General features: G+C 41.0%; 1 protein-coding gene across 1 annotated transcript in view; it reads right to left on the bottom strand.

Annotated features, from left to right (window-relative positions):
• Positions 1 to 16069, bottom strand: part of ST18 (ST18 C2H2C-type zinc finger transcription factor) — a 290499-nt gene extending 274430 nt beyond the window's left edge. The window contains exon 1 of the mRNA XM_072734747.1: positions 16024 to 16069. The gene's annotated coding sequence lies outside the window, so the exon portion shown is untranslated. The remainder of the gene's footprint in view (positions 1 to 16023) is intronic.
• Between the last annotated feature and the right edge of the window lie 2877 nt (positions 16070 to 18946).

Below are 18946 nucleotides of genomic sequence, written 5' to 3'. Positions count from 1 at the left end.
TGTATGTACCCAGGACCAGCCTTTTGCCTATTGTGAACTAGGCAAAGTTTGCCTTTGGTGTCCTCCCTGGCCAGCTGGCCAACGCTACTTCCCTTCTCTCCCAGCAGGTGTCAGGAGACCTTCCTGTGGCCAAAACACCCGCTCAGAGCCTTCTCTCCTTCTCCTGATTTCCTGATTTCTTGATTTCGTAAATGTTTCTTAAACACCTAGAATGCAAATCACCGCACTAAACATGCAAGGCGAGAGGTTGAAAGAACTGCAAACACAGCCATCGCCCTTCACTGACATGCCAGTAAGAGATGCAAACACAGACACTGGTAAGCAAAGTACACACATTTTTAGTGGCCCAACAGAAGTGCAATAAAATGGCCATGAAACCATGGAGGAAAGAGAGTCAGTTCCAAATGGTGAATTTGAAAAACTCTACGGAAGACACAGAATGTGAACTATGGCTGGAAGAATGGGCAGGACCGGGAAGGATTGTGATTAGTAGAAAGGATGAAGGAAGGCACTCCAGTGGAGGGAAAAGTAGAAGCAAATGCATAAAATTTGGAGGATTTAGGTAGTGCTAGAGAGGCAAAGGATCCGCGTTGTTTTGAATTCTGGATCCACCAGAGACTAGCTGTTTGAACACAGAAAATTAATAAACTTCTCTGAGCCCTGATTTCCTCATCTGCAAAATTAAAATGCATTCAATACACATTTATTAAGGATTTTACATGGGTCAAGCTCTGTGCTGCGTGTTGAGGGTACAACTGAATTAAGAATATCTACCTCAGAGAGTTTACGTTAGGATTCAAGAAGATGTATGCGAAGAACTTAGCAGAGTACCTAGTAAAGATTAGTTATATAAATGGCTGCTGATGCCTATGGAGGCTGTGGTGGTAGTGATGACAGTGGAGGTGGTGAGAATTGTGGTGGTGGTTGTGGAGAAGATGAAGTGGGCAGTGGTGGTGCTAGAGAAGGTGGTAACGTGGTTAGAGGTAAAGTGGGTGTTGGTGGAGGTGGTGGTGGTAAAGTGGCTGGTTGTGGTGATGGAGTTGGTGAAGTGGATGGTATAGACGTATGGTGGAGCAGATGAAGTGGATGGTACTGGTGTTGGTGCCGGCGGTGACGAGGAAGCTGTGAGGGTGAATGACAGGTGCTAAGAAAGTAGAGCCTGGGGCAAGAGGTTAACAAGAGTTTTAGATCAGATACTGCTCGAATATAGAGAAAACTATTCTATTGCAGAAGTAATGGCCTTAATATGCCAGTTACAGCTCTGATGTGGAATTGACTTTGGGTGGGCCAAGTTCTGGGCAGCCAGTAGGTCTTCCCAAACCACTTTCTGTCTACCCTCACAGTCAGCTCTCTGCAATTCAGACATCTATCAAGATTGATTTAATCAACTCAAGACAGGCAAATGTTATGAATATTGTACCCTTCTCTACTGCTTTTGGAAAACATGGCCAGTGCTGTCTAGGGCTGTTCAAATTCTGTGACGGGGAGGGGGTTGGGGGGGTGGAATGCAGATGGGAGGAGTGTCAGGTGGGGGAGCATTACAATCCTGAACAAGTTGCCTCAAAATGTATTTCAGTTTGCTAAGCCATTTTCTATCGACCTACCATGTGAAATTGGAGATCTTTTTTCCTCTAGAAGAAAAAAAAATACTTATTCCAAACAAAACAAAATCACACCCTGCAGGGCACAAGTTTTACATATTTAAGGGAAATGAAAAAAAATAACAAAACCATTAATAATACTTCTGATCTAATACGCACCTCTATACACTCCTACTGCGCACAGCTCTCTCTGTCCTCAGAACAGAGGTCATAGGCTACTGCCGACACAGTCCCAATGCAATCCCTGTCACATCATTCTCCTGCCCAAAAATCTTTACAGCACCCATTAATGCCTGATATCCTCTACCATAATATCCCAAAGGTCCCACTTCCCTCCTTCAACCTCAGTGGAGGGCATCATGGTCTAGCAACAAACATGGGCATCCTCCTCCCTTACCTGCAGCCATTCCCTTGGTAACTTCTGTCAGCTTTATCAATCGAATCCTTCTTTTGTGGGTGATTGAGTTTTGAGTCTTGCTATAAATTGGCCTTCCCTACTCCAATCTCCTTAATATAGAAAAGATTGCCTTTAGAAAAATTTCACGATGTAGACTGGGAAAGTTAAGGTAGGGAGTAATCCTCAAAACCTACAGAAAAGTGTCTTCAAAATATTCTTGGGTCATATCTCACATCTTGTGAGAAGAATCCCAGACTCCTCCCACGGCAGCCTGAGCTGGCTCTTTTTAGAGTCTAGCTCCATCCTCCACCTTCTCTTTCCTTTACTTCTTCACTTCTGAGAGGTGTTTTGGTTTTGTTTTTTTTTTCAAATTCCTATGCCCATCCAGCTCTGCAAGACAAAAGAATGCCCCTACAAGGCTCACCTTCTTCAAACACTGGGGCAAGGGAAGTCAGAGCACTCAATTTACATTTAGTAAGCTTATTCCTGAAACAGCATAGAGGGTTCCTCAAAAAATTAAAAATTAAAATACCACATTATCCAGTATTTTCACTACTGGGTATTTACCCAGAGAAAACAAAAACACTAATTTGAAAAGATATCTGCAACCCCCATGTTTATTACAGGATTATTTACAATAGCAAACCCAAACACCATTGATAGATGAATGGATAGAGAAGATGTGGTATATACACACACAACTGAATGATTACTCAGCCATAAAAAAAGAATGAAATCCTGTCGTTTGCAACAACATGGATGGACTTTGAGGATGTTATGCTAAGAGAAGTAGGTCAGAGAAAGACAAATACTATATGATTTCACTTACATGCAGAATCTAAAGAACAAAATACATGAACAAAATAAACAAAAAGCGGAATTAGACCTATAAATACAGAGAACAAACTGGTGGTTGCTAGAGAGGAGGGGGTGGGAGAATGGAAAGTACAAGCTTCCAGGTATGGAGTCAGTAAGTCACAGGGATAAAGGTACAGCACAGGGAATAGAGTCAGTGGCATTGCAATAGGTTTGTGTGGTAACAGATGGTAGCTACACGTGTGATGAGCTTGCCTAAGATACAAAGTTCCTAAAAAAAAATATATATATATATATATATAAAGTTCCTGAAACACTATTGTTGTACACCTGAAACTAATGTAACCCTGAGTATCAACTATACTTTAATTAAAAAAAATTAATTTTTTAAACTCACAAAAAAACATGAAACAAAAAGTGATAGGCTTAAAAAGATAAATGAACAAATTTCCACACATACACACACATGCACGCACACACTCACACACACACACACACACCACACACATTATTCTTGTCCCAGAAGAATATGGGAGCGACCCAGCACTTAACACACATCAGTGCTCTTCATCGCGTGCCTCATCCACATGCTTGTTTTCCCTCCAAGTTGGAGAAAAACTCTGTAAGCAAAGAGCCTAGACAATACTGTTAAATGAGTGAAAACCGAATCTTTCCCCAGACTCACCCTCCATGCTTGGTATAAACTGTTGACTTTTAAAAAATGAACATGCTAGTCAACCGAAGGGAAAAGAAACTAAAGAAATACAGCAGTGTCAATAATGCACGACACAGAGCGGATAAGCAGAGGGGACCGTGGGGCAAGGGGACTGGAAACTTTGTAAGGTGACTCACTGGGAAAGTCTATTATCGGAACATGATGTCAGATCAAGTTTCTAAGGACGGATGCCACAGGGTATCCTGGCTAGGTGGGAGCCAGACTTCAAATACTCAGCCAGTGGGGCCCCCCACCACCATGTATCTTGTACGTGGATATTCAATCAACAGTGACTCACTAACCACCTACTATGGGCCCAGCACCGTTCTAAGGGCTGAGCCAGAGCAATGAACAAAAGAGACACAAACTCATCAAGCAAGTAAACAACAAAAATGAGCAAAACATAGGTATTAAATTCAAGGAGAAGAGCTCTGGAGAGCAGGAAAAGGAAAGAGCCAGTGGGGCCAACTGGTTAAGAATGGGGGTAGAGGAGTCCAGTTTTATAGGGCGGTCTGGGAAAATGGTCCTGAGAGGGTAGCATTTCAGTCTGGAAGTGGGGGAACAATGGAGCCATGGAGAAATCTAGGGATGAGCCCACATTCATGAGGAGGCCTTGACTGTGGCTCAGCAATGCCAGAACCACAGGTGATGAATGTGAAAGTCAACAGTGGAGAGGAGGCAGGTTACAGAGACTGCAGGTCCATGAGAAGAAGCAGCCCTGAGGGAGGCAGGAGACGGACACGCAGACTGGAATTCAAGCAGGAGTGAGAAGCACCACAACCATTTCAGATCCTGCCTGGCCACCAGCCCCACCTACCCTGAAGGAGGGGTGTGCCTGCTATGACACTTTACTGTTCTGGAATTTGGGGATTCAAGCAAACTTGACGAGATGGGCCAAGAAACAAAACCTGAGAAATGAAATTTCTAGAGACCTTCTTCGGAATTACTGAAAATGATGAGATGCTTATGGAAGTAGAAGAGTGTGCAAAGATACAGAACACGGTCACCTGTAACACGTACATGTACCAAAAAATGGGCACAAATGAAAATAAAATGGCAAACAAATATTTCTGACTCTTAGTATGGTTTTAAGGGACTTATACATCCGAAACTTCAAACAGGAAATGGTGTATAGCTTGGCAAATTACAGATATTAAAAGGACAGAGATTCTGGGGAGCAGAGCAGAATTTTCCCTCCTAACAGACACCAGACATAGTTACAGAAGGAAACAGCTTCTACTGCATTTGGCTTAATTCACCTAGTGGTCACTGTACATCCTTTGATAGTGTAATGGTCTGTAAACAATTGGGCTTTCAGATCAATCATATTGATTGATCATTTTTGAACGGAACCTACTATTACCCTGTTATGAACAATGAATACTCCCCTTTATCTTTCCTCTGATCTCCTGTCCCCTGAACTCTCCAATTTTATTAATAATTGTATCCTGTTGATCTCATGACCTCTGTTTTGTTCTGTGAACACTATTTTCACAGGGGGCTCGTCTTTACTTTCCTTCATGACCAGCTTAAAGGCTCTGATTTCCCTAGTGCATGAAACTTTAAAATGCTTATTTGTTATATATATCATGTGAACAACATGGCTAGGTATTTCAATTCTTAAGTTCTAATTTCCCTGAAACTTTCTCGCCTTTTCCTCGAATTACACTACGAAGAAGTGAAGGACGGCCCAGTTTTATTTTATCTTTATATTAGTTCTTTCTTTGTTGCAGGAAATCTTTGCCTGTCATGTTCTCCTGTGGACAGCATTTTTCCAACTTTGTGTCAGCTCCCCGTGCCCTCCATTCTAATTTTATTTGGCTAATTGCTTCTGTCTGCCCCCCCTCCTTTTTTTTTCTGCATTCAAAGGAATTGTGTCAAATGCTTTCTCTGTCACCCATCTTGTTTTCAAATAGATGGCTACTCTGTTCCTTGACTATTCTCATGTATTTGTCAGTCCTTCAGTGGTATTTTTAGGTCTTTGATTTGTTTTTCACACCAGAATCTGTTTCCATTAATTATGTGTATTTGTTAATCAATCTTATGTTGTTGAATAATGGTCTTTTAAGTTTTTTTTTTTACTCAAAAAATTAAAAACCATCTTTATATGTATCAAAATCACACACTTACATAGTCTGGATAATGTCAAAAAGCATTTCATTTTTTTTTTAAATAAAAGTGCCTTGTATCCATTCTTCCTCCTCTTCAGATGCTGCCATTTTTCCTTCTACTGAACCCTTTTGTTTTTTTACCTACATATTTTTAAATAAGATGCTTGAATTTATTTTAGTTTCATCCATCAGCTACGAAAATTCCACTTTGAATTTAAGACTTGGCTTTCTTTTTTCCTCTTATTCCTAGTGCATGCAAGATCCTACTCCCATCCTCTGAGATAATTTTTCCCACAATTGTCCTTCATAATTACACATGGTCATACTAATGTCACTCGGGGTTGAGAATGCAGCAACTGTGATTGGTTTCCCTGTTTGTCCAACTTTTTGTTTTCCTGGAAAAGCAGAATAGAATTATTTTCTAGTGCATATTTTCAGCATTAAATGTCAACTACACCACTCACTGGCTATGAAATATTGTTTTAGTTATTTAACCTACTTGTGCTTCTGTTTCCTCATATGTAAAATTCAGACAACAGCAGCTACCACTGAACAAGTTCACAGAGATGTCATGCTTAGAGGAGTCCCTTGCAGCTGATAGTTGTGATCGTGCATTTTATCAGGGATGGACAAATGCTTTGAAGCTTTAAGCTTCAAGGCTCCTCACCTTTAAAGGCCCTGGGAAAGATCTTGGTGATATGCTCACATGGTTATATGTTTTTGCAAAATTTGAAAAGAAAAGATAGTGTAAGCATAATTGATTAATATCATAATCCCTGAAACTCCAACTTCCCTCCCATCTCACTTCCCCTTCCACGTGAGTTTTTATTTTGCTGTCATGTTTATTTTCATTTCCAAGAGTTCTATTTTTTTTCTTAAAGATTTATTTATTTATGAGAGACACAGAGAGAGAGAGAGAGAGAGAGAGAGAGAGGCAGAGACACAGGCAATGGGAGAAGCAGGCTCCATGCTGGGAGCCCGACGCGGGACTTGATCCCAGGACCCCAGGATCATGCCCTGGGCCAAAGGCAGGCGCTAAATCGCTGAGCCACCCAGGGATCCCCTCCAAGAGTTCTCTTATTCTCTAGATGTCTTGTTCCATAATTCCATCTCTTTGGAAATATTAGTAATAGTCTAATTTTTTAAGTTTTCTCTTCCTTTCTTACTTCCATCTCCTCCAAGCTGCTTGCTCAGTTTGCTAGTTTTGCTTAGGGGCTCTCCTCATTTCTCTGGTCTGAGAATTAGCTATGGTATTTAAGACTGAGTGGAGTATGAAAGGTATGAAAGGCTGAGTGGAGTTTATTAAATTATGAGCTGTGGGGCAGCTGGGCCTCCATTGTCAGTATCCACAGGATCTTTCTTCTCTAGTTCTTTGGTTGGTCCCATATCTTTCTGGATCTGAAAGGCCTGACTGCTAGTATTGTAGGAGGTGGGTGAGGGAAGATAGTGTCTCACCCTTCAGAATGCAGATATCCATTTGATCTACTTGACTTCAACATATTCAAACTCAGGTGTAACTTGGGTCCTTTGGGAGAGAGACCCACTTGCATTATCAACTTCAAAAAATAAACCTCTGTCTTCTGTCTCCATGAGGGTTTGGTCTCCAGGCTGTACAGCAGGAAAGAGGGAATAGTGGAGGTCCCACTGTATTTATATGGACTTGCAAGTGGTGCCCTATTTTAAGCTTGTCCTCTTTCACTCTCCACTTCTAACATCACAAAGCACTCCCAATTTCTAAGCTTTTTGGGGATTTTTGTCTTAGGTGAGCTCTCAACTCTTTACCAATTAGTTTAGAATTTAGACTGGGTTGGCGAGGGGAGAGTCTGTTGCATTATTTACCTCTGATTCATCTATGTCTTAGCTTCCAAAAATTTTTAAATTTCTCATTATTTCAGTGGGGTCTGGAAGAAAGCCAAAGTAGATGTATGTGTACAAATCATCACCTTTGCCCAGAACTCCTCTGGAATAGATTTCAGAAATACCTCACTTTTTACATGTTATATTCCATGTTAGTCCACTTGTTTTTTCTTCTCATCCTATCTCATTCTCTTTCTTTTTCTCCTTTTTGTAATGTTTTGCTTGGTCATCACAGCATTTCTTTTTATTGTGTACTTTTTGAACTATGGTTTTCTCAAGATCTTTTGTGTTTTTAAGATAGTTTGGATTCATTCTCCTTTACCGACTATGTACCCTACGTCTCTGATACCCGTCCATCCACTCCTCAGAGGTTCCATAGTTGGTTATTTCTTATTCTAGTGCTTTTGTTTGACTCAACAGCATCAGGTTGGGGCTGGAAGGAGTTGTCTCCTAGGTTTGGGCATGCGTGGCTGGTGGACTTGGATTCTCTTTTAAAAAATTCTGAATCAGGGACGCCTAGGTGGCTCAGTGGTTGAAAGTCTGCCTTTGGCTCAGGTCATGATCCCAAGGTCCTGGGATTGAGTTCTGCATCAGGCTTCCCGCAGGGAGCCTGCTTCTCCCTCTGCCTATGTCTCTGCCTCTCTCTCTCTGTGCGTCTCTGAATAAATAAAATCTTTTTTAAATAAATCCTGAATTCAAAAAAAAAAAAAAAAACCCTGAATCATTGTTTGGTCTACATCCTGAGAGACATGCTGCATCATTCTCCTAGTTCAGTGCAGCCACAAAACAGAGTCTACTCCAAGCATTCACTTAACCCAATTCAGGCTTTGCCCCAGGGACATTCCTATCAGTGGGAAATTAAGACAGGAAAATGCCTGGGTTGAGAATCTGGGCTATTAGCATATAGCAAGGGAGAAGGACTTCACCTAGGAATCCTCTATTCTTCATCCCTTGGGCTCCTGCCACCTTAAAAATCATGTCTTCTTTTCACTTTTGTCTTCCATTCTGCTAAATCTCTATTATTTGCTAAGATAAGGATTAGCTTTGGGTGATTCTAATCTTTCTGCCTTCTCTTCCTATTTTTCTTTTCAGCCTAGAAAAAGCATTGAAGTTCAGTTCTTAAGAGTCATCCACATCTTTCCTTCCACATTTATATACCCATTAAGACTTCTCTCCAACCTGGGCAATGGTAACAAGATTTTTCAGGTTTTCATTCACTCTCTCTCCTTGCTCAAATGCTAGAGTGAGATGGAGACTTGTTTCTTTCCCTGCTTTTTAGTTTGTTTTTTAAAAGATTTTATTTATTTATTTGAGAGAGACAGACACATGCAAGTGAGGAAAGGGGCAGAGGGAGAAGGAGAAGCAGACTCCCCACTGAGCAGCGAGCCCAACATGGGGCTCCATCCCAGGACCCTGAGCCCATGACCTGATCTGAAGACAGATGTTTAACTGACTAAACCACCCAGACATCCCTCCTGCTTCCTAGTTTCAAATTTTAAAAATCATCCCTAAGATTGTGTATGATTTCTTCTATTTTTTAAACTTACTTTTCGTGTTTTTTTACGCTTCATTCTATTATCTTACTGTGAACAGCCCCAATGATATTTTAAGAATTGTTAATATTCTCTTCCTGAAAATGTTACCAACTGGCTTTTTGCTACTCAGTTTCCTCATCTATAAATTGTGTACATAATGGCATCTACATAAGGGAAATGTTGTGAGGATTCAATGAGATGAGTACTATAAGGTACTGCATGTGATCCTGAACTAAGAGTAAAACTATGTACTAGAGTCTAAATACAAGAGATGCTGTATCTCTCTAGACTAACGGTAAACTACTCAATAAAGGAGCTAAGAAATAAAAAAGTGCAACCATTTGGCAACCATCATAATAGTAACTGATATAGGCAAGAATCATCAATATATGAAAACTAGTGAGAGAAAAATCGCATAAGAAACAGAATCATAGTCTCCTGAGCTATTAATACTTAAAAAGGGGAAAATAGTAACTCTACAATGAAGAACTTTGACAGATACCACCTTAGCCAACTGAACAAACCAGTAATGAGGCCAGTTAATATTCATGCTTCCTGACATGATACACTAAGAACACAGTATCACTTCCATGGTATTCTTGCCAAAAATGGGTAACTTGAATCAAATCACAAGGAAACATCAGACAAACCCAAACTGAGGTACATGTTACAGCCTAATTGGCCTCTACTTCTCTAACCTGTCAAGAGCTATGACCAATAAAGACTGGGGAATTTTCTTGATTCAAAGACTAATGACACATGACAATTAAATACAATACATAATCCTGCATTGAGTTCTGGATAATTTTTTTTTTTTGCCATCATGGACATTTTTGGAATAACTTACAAATTTGAAATAAGTATATAGATTCTATCACTGTTGATGTCACGATTTTGATATTGTATTGTGCAAGGTTAAGATAATGTGCATGTGTTTAAGAATATACACTATCGCACTTAGTAGAAAAGGGTGTCATGTCTAGAACCTACCACAACATCTTGTCACAAATAGGTCATGAAAAAATAATATGTAATATATACGCGTCTGTGTTTGTGTGTATACATACACCTAAGTGCAGAAAGCAAACTTGGCAAAACGGTAACAATTGGAAAATCTTGGTGAAGGGTATTCTGGAATTCTTTTACATTTACAACTTTAGGACTTACAACTTTTTATGAGTTTGAACCTCATTTCAAAATAAAAAGTTCTAAAGTGTCTGTGCTAAAGCATAACCTCCTTCGAGACAAGTCTGTTTCTGAAGCAGCAGTAAGGAAAGCTACAATTTGGGGTTTAAATTCCAGCACTTCCTAGTTTAAGGATTTTGAAAAATTTCCCTTACTTCTCTAAAAGGCTCAGTTTCATCACCTGTCCAGTGGACATAATGATAATAATAATAACCTTGGAGGGCTCTCAAGGGAATTCAGTGAAAGAACACATTCAGATGAGACCAATGCCTGACCTAGTAGAGAGCTCAGCACTTATCAGAAGAATGAATGACCATTCACTGCAGAGATGAAAGGAATTCAGGCACTTGCAAGCCCACGGAGCAAATATTCAGAACATTCTTCCTCAGGTTGCATAGTCTCCTAACGTTTAAGAGATGCAGAGGAGGTGATGTGAGGGAAGGAAGGGAAAGAAGATTAAACAAGGTCCAATCCCTAAAGTTCGTCATTCTGTTATCATCAGCCCACCTCAGTGGAAGCTACTAAGTGGACCAGCCAGCCAATTCCATTTTCCCCTCCTGTCCCTCTTAGCATTTTGAAAACTCCAGCTCATCCTTTGAGATTTCTACCACTTTTCTCTATTTTCCATTGACATAGAATATCAATTTATGTCTAATTTTTAACCAAAGTTAAAAACAAAACAAAGCTCAAGCAGTCCTACCGATAATGCTTAAATGTGTAGACTCTCTTCTGTAAGATACAAAGTATAAATATATACATTTTTAATAAAATAGCTTCTTCAGGATCTTCCAAGTACTCAAAACAACATGAAACCCATAACTTTTACCTTAGCTGTTCCAGACCCAGTGACTACCTTACCAGTTGATACATTACTGCTTCAGGACCACAACATTGCTTATGCCTTTTGAACAAGCTGATAAAAAGAAACATTTGCTTAAGGTTTCCATCAATGAATGCAGAGCTTAGACTAGTCTTTAGCTTATACAAACGTTCTGCTTATTAATTCGGAATATTCATTCAGTTATTGAAATATGACCAAACTGTACAGTGAAAGACCAATTGTCTATTATACATATTAGCTTTGCACAAAAATCCTTTGGCTCAGGAACAGCTGCCCCAGCCTAAGGATTTACAGGCCCCTTTGAATTTTTTAAACTGTGATGTAGGTATGAAAACTATATCATCACTGCTCATCAATGTACAGATGGATTATAAATCATCAAAAAGTTCCTTCTGATTAAGAGCTCTTCAGCTAGATTTCAGCTTCAAAAATTCTAAAACTACCTATGTGCAGTCCAGTCCATGCCAACATCCACAGCATCCTTTTTAATTAAAAGCCAGTGATATGACTCATGCCACCTGTTTCATTGATCCTGTTATATTCCTATTTTGGTCAGAGTTCTCTTTTCCGGATTTAAACTTTTATGAAAACAAATAGCAAATATTTATTCAAATTGATTACTGTTATTTCACACCCTGAAAACTACATTTCCCACCATAAAATTACATTTATCTACATTAATTTTACCAAACCACGGATTATTCAAAATGACGATCACAGTGGAAACTGCAGCTGCTAGAAGGGCTGGTAGCTCAAGCAACTTGACAGATCCATATGTGCATACACACTCACATATATACGTATATAGCTTCATATACATATGTGTGTGTATATATATACTCACACACACTTTCATGTATATAATCCTTACTGAAATTACTTATAAACCCCAAAATAATTTTTTTAAAGATTTTATTTATTTACTCATGAGAGACACAGAGAAAGAGGCAGAGACACAGGGGCAGAGGGAGAAGCAGGCTCTCTGTGGGGAGCCCGATGCGGGACTCCATCCCAGGACCTCAGGATCATGACCTGAGCCAAAGGTTCAACTGACTGAGCCACCCATATGCCCCCCAAAGTAAATTTTTTAAATCTGCTTAGACACATTTCAACGGGAAGCTCGTGTCCCAGTACATGTATCAAACAGAACAAAATATAACAGTACTGGGAGGAAGGAATAGTGGGGGTGGGGAGAGGGGTGGTCGGCTCTGCTTTTATGCCCGGATCTAGATGATAGATGATTCACTGCTGAGGCTCTCTGGACTTTGAGTTCAATGTGGAGCCACCAGGGAGACCTCTGCAGAAGCCCAGTACTTAGAGAGCAATCTGCTCTGATTTAAACAGTTCCACCAGTGGGATTTGCAGACTATACATTCTATTGCCTTATTTGTCAATTGATCCAGTCACTAGTCAATCAGTTGTGAAAACGAGAGCCAATGTAAAGAAAAAAAATGACATTCTAAGTGTTCTGTCTGCCTGTCACCCTGAAAAGCTTTAGAGGAGGTGAAACGTTCTATTTTAAACAAAACACAGAATGTAATCAACGTTACACATGAACCCTTTACAGACCTCAGAATCACTGATTCTAATTTCTCCTTCTCTCTCTGTTCAACTAGAACAATCTGGATAGTAAACATAAAACCCTCCCTCTAAGCATAGTAGGATAAGACTCATGGCTTCAGGCTGGGTTAAAAGTGAAACTAGATCTAAGACAGAAACCCTCTAAGGTGGGTGTGCAGGAGTCACCTGGAATCCCAAGACACCAGTGACAGATTCAGAGATGGTCACTCCCTGGTGGATCAGTAAACTGTACTTGAAGAAGTTGTTGGGGTGACCTAGGGTGAGAGCTTGGGACTCTATCCTCGGGTGTCTGCCCAGGAACTATGAGGAGGAGTAAAGGAGAACCCAGAACATGGGGTGTTGATTATAATCTTCCACCCAAAATTAATATGAAATTTTGACAAAGCCAACCTGCCGGCAGCCAACTCTCAACATCCAAGTGGATATTTCTGTGAAATCCATCCATCGCTTCGCCAAACCATTCACATGAGCCTATTACATGAAGTCTTTGGTGTTCTTCCTTTTTGCTACACACATTACTCATACAGGGAAGTAAAATGAGCTGAGAGTTCAGGGCACTATTGACTGGAATCAGATGAGTTATTGCAATTGCCTGGGAAACCTTTGAAGACAACAATACTTGATATGTCAAATATCTGAAGTCAATTTGAGCCAAAGTCATTTACAAGGTAAATCCCAGGAAGCTAATAGCATAAGAGGGATACTTGGCTTGTAAAAGTAGTTCCAATTTATTATGTGCTCATGAACTTTTGAAAAGAGGAAAGTGTCTTACAATCTTAATTAGCCTATAAGAATGCCAATCTTGAATGTGGACTTTCAAATTACAAGATTCAGTATAAAGACATTTAGATTCCTTAAACATTTATTCATAGACCATTAAACTAGGGTTTTTATAACAGCCTTGTAACAAAACATAACATGTTTTCACAAAATTGGCTGTTTAAGTTGTTTGGACTCCGTTCAAGTCTAATATATATTTTCGCCCCAGATTTCCAGTGTAAAACGTATGTCAAATATTGAGTAGCACATGTGGTTTTTTTTTAAATATAAAATGTAAAATGTTTGCTGTGGTAATTTTAAGGAGAAAAAATTTAACACGCAGAACAGTGTGCTACTGGAGTTTTTTGGTTTTTGTTTTGTTTTGTTTTGTTTTGCTGTTTTTTTCTTTTACAGGCCACTGCCATGACATGTTTGTTTTTAATACAATGTGCTATTATTTTGCATCAAGGAAATGTGGATTGAATGGAAATCTCAGTTTTTCATTTTGCTTCAAATGCCGAGTTTGGTAAGGGTTGTTGCGTGAATCCAATTTTATGATTTATCCAGTATTTTTCAACAGATAATCACCCTGAAAAGGTTTATAATGAAAATTTGTGCACATGGTTGGTATTTGCATTCACATAGTCTTTTGCGGTAAAAGAAATCAAATGGAAAATCAAAATGTGGGCAGCCCAGGTGGCTCAGTGGTTTAGCGCTGCCTTCAGCCTGGGGTGTGACCCTGGAGACCAGGGATCGAGTCCCATGTTGGGCTCCCTGCATGGAGCCTGCTTCTCCCTCTGCCTGTGTCTCTGCCTCTCTCTTTCTCTCTGTGTCTCTTATGAATAAATAAATAAAATCTTTTAAAAAAGAAAAAATCAAAAAAGTGCAATGGCCTTGGGGGTCCACACAGAAATCAAATTTTTTCCTCACATCTCAACACTTTCATGATGAGAAATTTACTTAGGGATTAACATGTTTGAGACTTTTTAAACGTTATTTTAGCGATCTATGATTTTGGTGGGAGACTGTCCAAAAAGTACTACTACCTGTCTGCATTTTTTTCTCACTTTAGATTTTAGACCTTTGGAACCGCCTCTGGAGCTCACCGCTCTGCGCTGCCCTCTGCTGGTCATCTCCTAAACACGATTTCAGGAAATAATGCAGCACCGCCCTGGCTTCCGCAGGTGCATATCCCGACCCAATTTCACAGATTGATTGTTCAAGAGGCTCCATTCTTACACTGTGATGGACGTAGCTGTATTGTGATTTAAAACGTTTAAGGAAATAATCGTGGTAAAACTTTTTTTAAGTTCAGAGTACGTATTTAATTGTTATTTCATGCTGCAAAGGAGCTTTCCCAGAGAATAACTCCTACAATCAAATTAATGACACTATTTCACCTAAAAAGTTTGGTAGTAAAGTCAGTAAGAAAACAATATGCCACTTTGAACTTACTTAGTCTGAGATGACTTTATAGGGAATACCACAATATTAAAGTCAGCTGCATGAACATGGCTCATAGGAGCATCACTTCTTTTGCATTACTCATGTAAAGTTGATCTAAAAGGAACCATTCTAATTAATCTGACAGCAATTTATCTGAAATAGAAGGATCAAGGCTCCAAGTTGAATGCAACAAATGCATCCCACACCAACTGTTAGAAAATCAGAAGCTCTTCCTCCACTGCAAGACTTACTCCAACATAACTTCTCGTCAGTTGTAACACTTCATTTTATACACAATCACGAGCATAAAACCAACACAGTCCTGAGAACTAACAGCTTGATTTCTGTGCCTGCTGGAAAGACAATCTTGTTATCGTGCTAATGTTATGTGTATATAACCTACCAATAAATAAATTAGCTATGATTTGCTTCAAAAACTCATCCAGAACCCCCAATACCACAGAGTGACCAATGCAACCTTTGTCCCACTGAACTTGTCCCCAAAGCACCCATTCGAGAGCTCTAAATGATGTTCATTTTTAGTGACCTAGAGTAGCTGGAGATTTAAAAAGATCTTAATGTTCAAGGGAAGAACCGTAAAGTTTGAGTCCTCGGCGCCTGTATTCCAGTAAAGAGACATACAGTATGCATATGTTGCAGGTCTCCTATAGCGACAAACAAATGTCTCCAGCATTCAACATGTCTTCGTATTTGATGCTTATTATATGTAAGCAACAGATGTACTTCTCATCTGAGCACCATAAAAGTGATTTTTTGAGAATCCTAAATAGAAAATGAGTCAGTCCCAGTGCAAATATAAACCTAAAAGAAATTCCATACTGTACAAGTAACATTTGCTCTATTAAACACATTGACGTTTCAGCAGAAGTGCCTGCCGAATGCAATAATCTGTCCTCCACCCCACCCCACCCCCCGCACATGTTCCCTACAACTCTTCAGCTGCCGTTAGAAACAAGCCCCGATGACCACCCATTGTCACAGTTGACCCAGGGCTACCATATCCATGCCCGAGAGAGGGAGGGGCAAAAGGTGGACCCTCCTAACTCCCCCCTCATCCATCCTGCATCAGTGGTTCGTTTTTCTCCCAAAGTTCAACCCAGTGTGACGTAGTGAAATAATCTAAATCTACTTTTAACAATATTCTTTTTTTTTTCTTACCTTAACCTGGCAAATGTCTACAGATGTGTAGAAAGTTATCTTTTCCGGGATATATTCCAAAATGCTCTTATGCTATTTCTCTTAGGATTTCTCCACACTGCCCCATTCAGAAATGTTATTGCTTTCTGAAGAAGAAAAAGAAAATGTGCACATGAAAATCATCAAAAGAAAATCATTGATTTCTAATCAAATCTAAACAAATCCACCTCCCAAAGCTCTAGGAGGCATTGGCTTTTGTGTAGCATGTAGAAATCCTCTCCCTTCATGGACCATTATCACACGCTATGTTTTCCAAGATGTAAAATATTCACAATTATCTCAATAATTTTTTTTTCTCCTTACCTCTAGTATTCCAGTGAGGTCACATTCTGTTAAAAACATCCTGCCCTTCTCCCTACAAAAAGGTTCCATAGAATCAGAATGCAGAAGCGCTGCAACTTGCTAACTTTGCTCTGTGTTATTTACCAATCGCACAAAGAAAATGCTGTCTATTCAGAACTCATTTCAAAACTCTTTTCACTGAGAGTGAGTGAACAAGCGGGCTCATGTCCCGAGCTACGGTCACATCTCCAGCGGCCGGTGCTGGCTGCGGGGCCGGCGCCGCGTGGCACGGCCCCCGCCGCTCCCTACAAGGGTCTGTTGTGCACCGTAGGCACCGGCCACACAGGGGGTGGCAGTAAAGAAAGTGGGGGGGGGGCCCTTTCTTGCCCCAAGTTTCTTTGCTTGTTTGCCCCAAATGTCTGTCAGGGCATTGCCCTCTGTCCCAAGGCTTCCTGATCCTGACAGGGAGGTTACAGACACCGAATCTGGCCCTCTGGCCTGAGCTTGAGGCCCCACCTCATTAGGGGGTTGCTTTGACAACTCATTGAGGCAAGTCATTTAAACCACATACAATTCAGTTTCTTTCTGTTTTCTGATCATGGTGATTGTGCCTATCTCATTAGGTGTGAGGAGAAAGCAAAATCATTGGGAAAAGTGCTATGATACCCGCTGGAACCTCCAGGTAAGGGGTTTTCCTATAGAAAACCCTTTCTCAGTCCAACTGAGGCACCGATACTCAGATCTCAGTGTGAATCTTCCACCCATGCCCACCAAACTATTAGGAGAGAGAGTAGGGAGTATGAAGGGGAGGCTGGGGAGAGGCTTCCTCAGCACTATACTGGAGCCCCCATCAGCATTCCCGGGCTATGGGTGGGGGACATTACCTTCCAACTGCAAGTTCAAGTGCAGAGGAGGCTTCTGGGCCAGTTCCCTGCGGGTCGGGGAGAGGAGCTGGCCCCAGAAGGTTCAAGTGGACCAAGCACAGTGGAGGGGTCTGTCCCAGAATCTGTCTGGGACCACAGAGATGCTGACAGACAGTTTTGGGAGCAGATCTGGAGCACAGGAATGTTGCACTTGCTGAGTTGGAGGGTGGGGAGGTGTTGGGGGGTGACAATGAGTGAGAGTTCTCAGGACCTTCCAAGGAGGAGGAGACCCGAACAGGAAGAGGCTGGAGGGGGACCATGGGACAGCCAGGGCTGAGGAAGGGTGCCCAGGGACAACTTGAAGGAACTGAGATGCATGTCCCTCCCTGCCCATACCAAGGAATGAAGGGAACTACAAGAATGGGGAGCTTTGCTGCTGTGAGCTTCCAAAGACTCAATGCTGTAGAAAGTTCATCAAGAGAGTTGGTACAAAGGTTTTGCCAGGGCAGAGAACAGGCCGCCAGCTAGCCAGGTAAGAAATGGCGGATGCTCTGACCTCTCCTTCCTGCATGGCCCCTGCCCACATCAGCCCCCCAACCTTCCCCCACAGAACAGTGAAATGGGGAGGGGACAGAAAAAGAGAAAGAGCAGGTCTCCTCAGCCTGGCTGCAGGCAGGCCCTAGGGGAAGACAGGCTGGAGTGTAGCTGGGTCAGGGTGGATGATTGACTACTGCTGGGACCAGACACGCTAAGTACTGAAATGACACTGTTTCTGCAACTTAAATTGACCAAGGGATCTTTTGTATCATCTGAAAATGAGCAAGGAGGCCAAAGGAGAGGAGGGAGTGGCTGGAGGGGGCGCTGCCAGAGTTTTTTTGCAGGAGTCAAGGACATTGGCCCCAGTGAGGAAAGTTTATACAGTCAATGGGGGGAAATGTAGTTCGTACTTTGGTTCTGTCAAGAGTCGTGCTTTTTCAACGTATCAGTTACTTAAGCTATACCTAAGAAACCCCTTTGCTCTACTACAAGCTCCAGGAGACAGGGACCCTATATCTTATGTTCCTTGAGGCTTCCCCAGAGTCTAATGCGGAGCCTGGCCCATGGAAGCCAACTACCTATCTTACCCGTTTTCAATCGGTTGTTTTACTTTAAGTCGTTCCTGTTCATGGTGTTCCTTCTAGAAAAATCTAGATGAATATATTTTCTCATAATGGTTTTGTTCACCTCTAAGACAGTCTTACTACTAAATTATTTTTTTTATTCTGTACTTTCTCCATATGCTACCTCTCCTTTACCCCATTTCTTCCAGAGAACTTTATATATCTCCAGGCACATATAAAAGACACAAGTGGGACGCCTGGGTGGCTCAGCGGTTGAGCATCTGCCTTTGGCTCAGGCTGTGATCCTGGAGTCCCAGGATCGAGTCCCTCTACTTGGGCTCCCTGCATGGAGCCTGCTTCTCCCTCTGCTTATGTCTCTGCCTCTCTCTCGCATCTCTCATGAATAAATAAATAAAATCTTTAAATATATATATATAAAAGTAAAAGATGCAAGTGAGTTTTAAGCAAGTCTTGATTATTATACTCAAAAGAAGACTGATCAAAGCACACCTTAACAAGCATACCTGAGAAACTCAAGGCACATCAGAAAATCCAACAGCTTTTTCTCTTGTGAGCTTCTCTTTCTAGATCAACATCAATTCTTTCTTCCAGAAAAAAAAAAAAAAGACACCAAAACTG

Source organism: Vulpes vulpes, chromosome 13 (assembly GCF_048418805.1).
Source record: "Vulpes vulpes isolate BD-2025 chromosome 13, VulVul3, whole genome shotgun sequence".
Taxonomy (NCBI): Eukaryota; Metazoa; Chordata; class Mammalia; order Carnivora; family Canidae; genus Vulpes; species Vulpes vulpes.
This window is presented reverse-complemented; position numbering and strand designations above follow the sequence as displayed.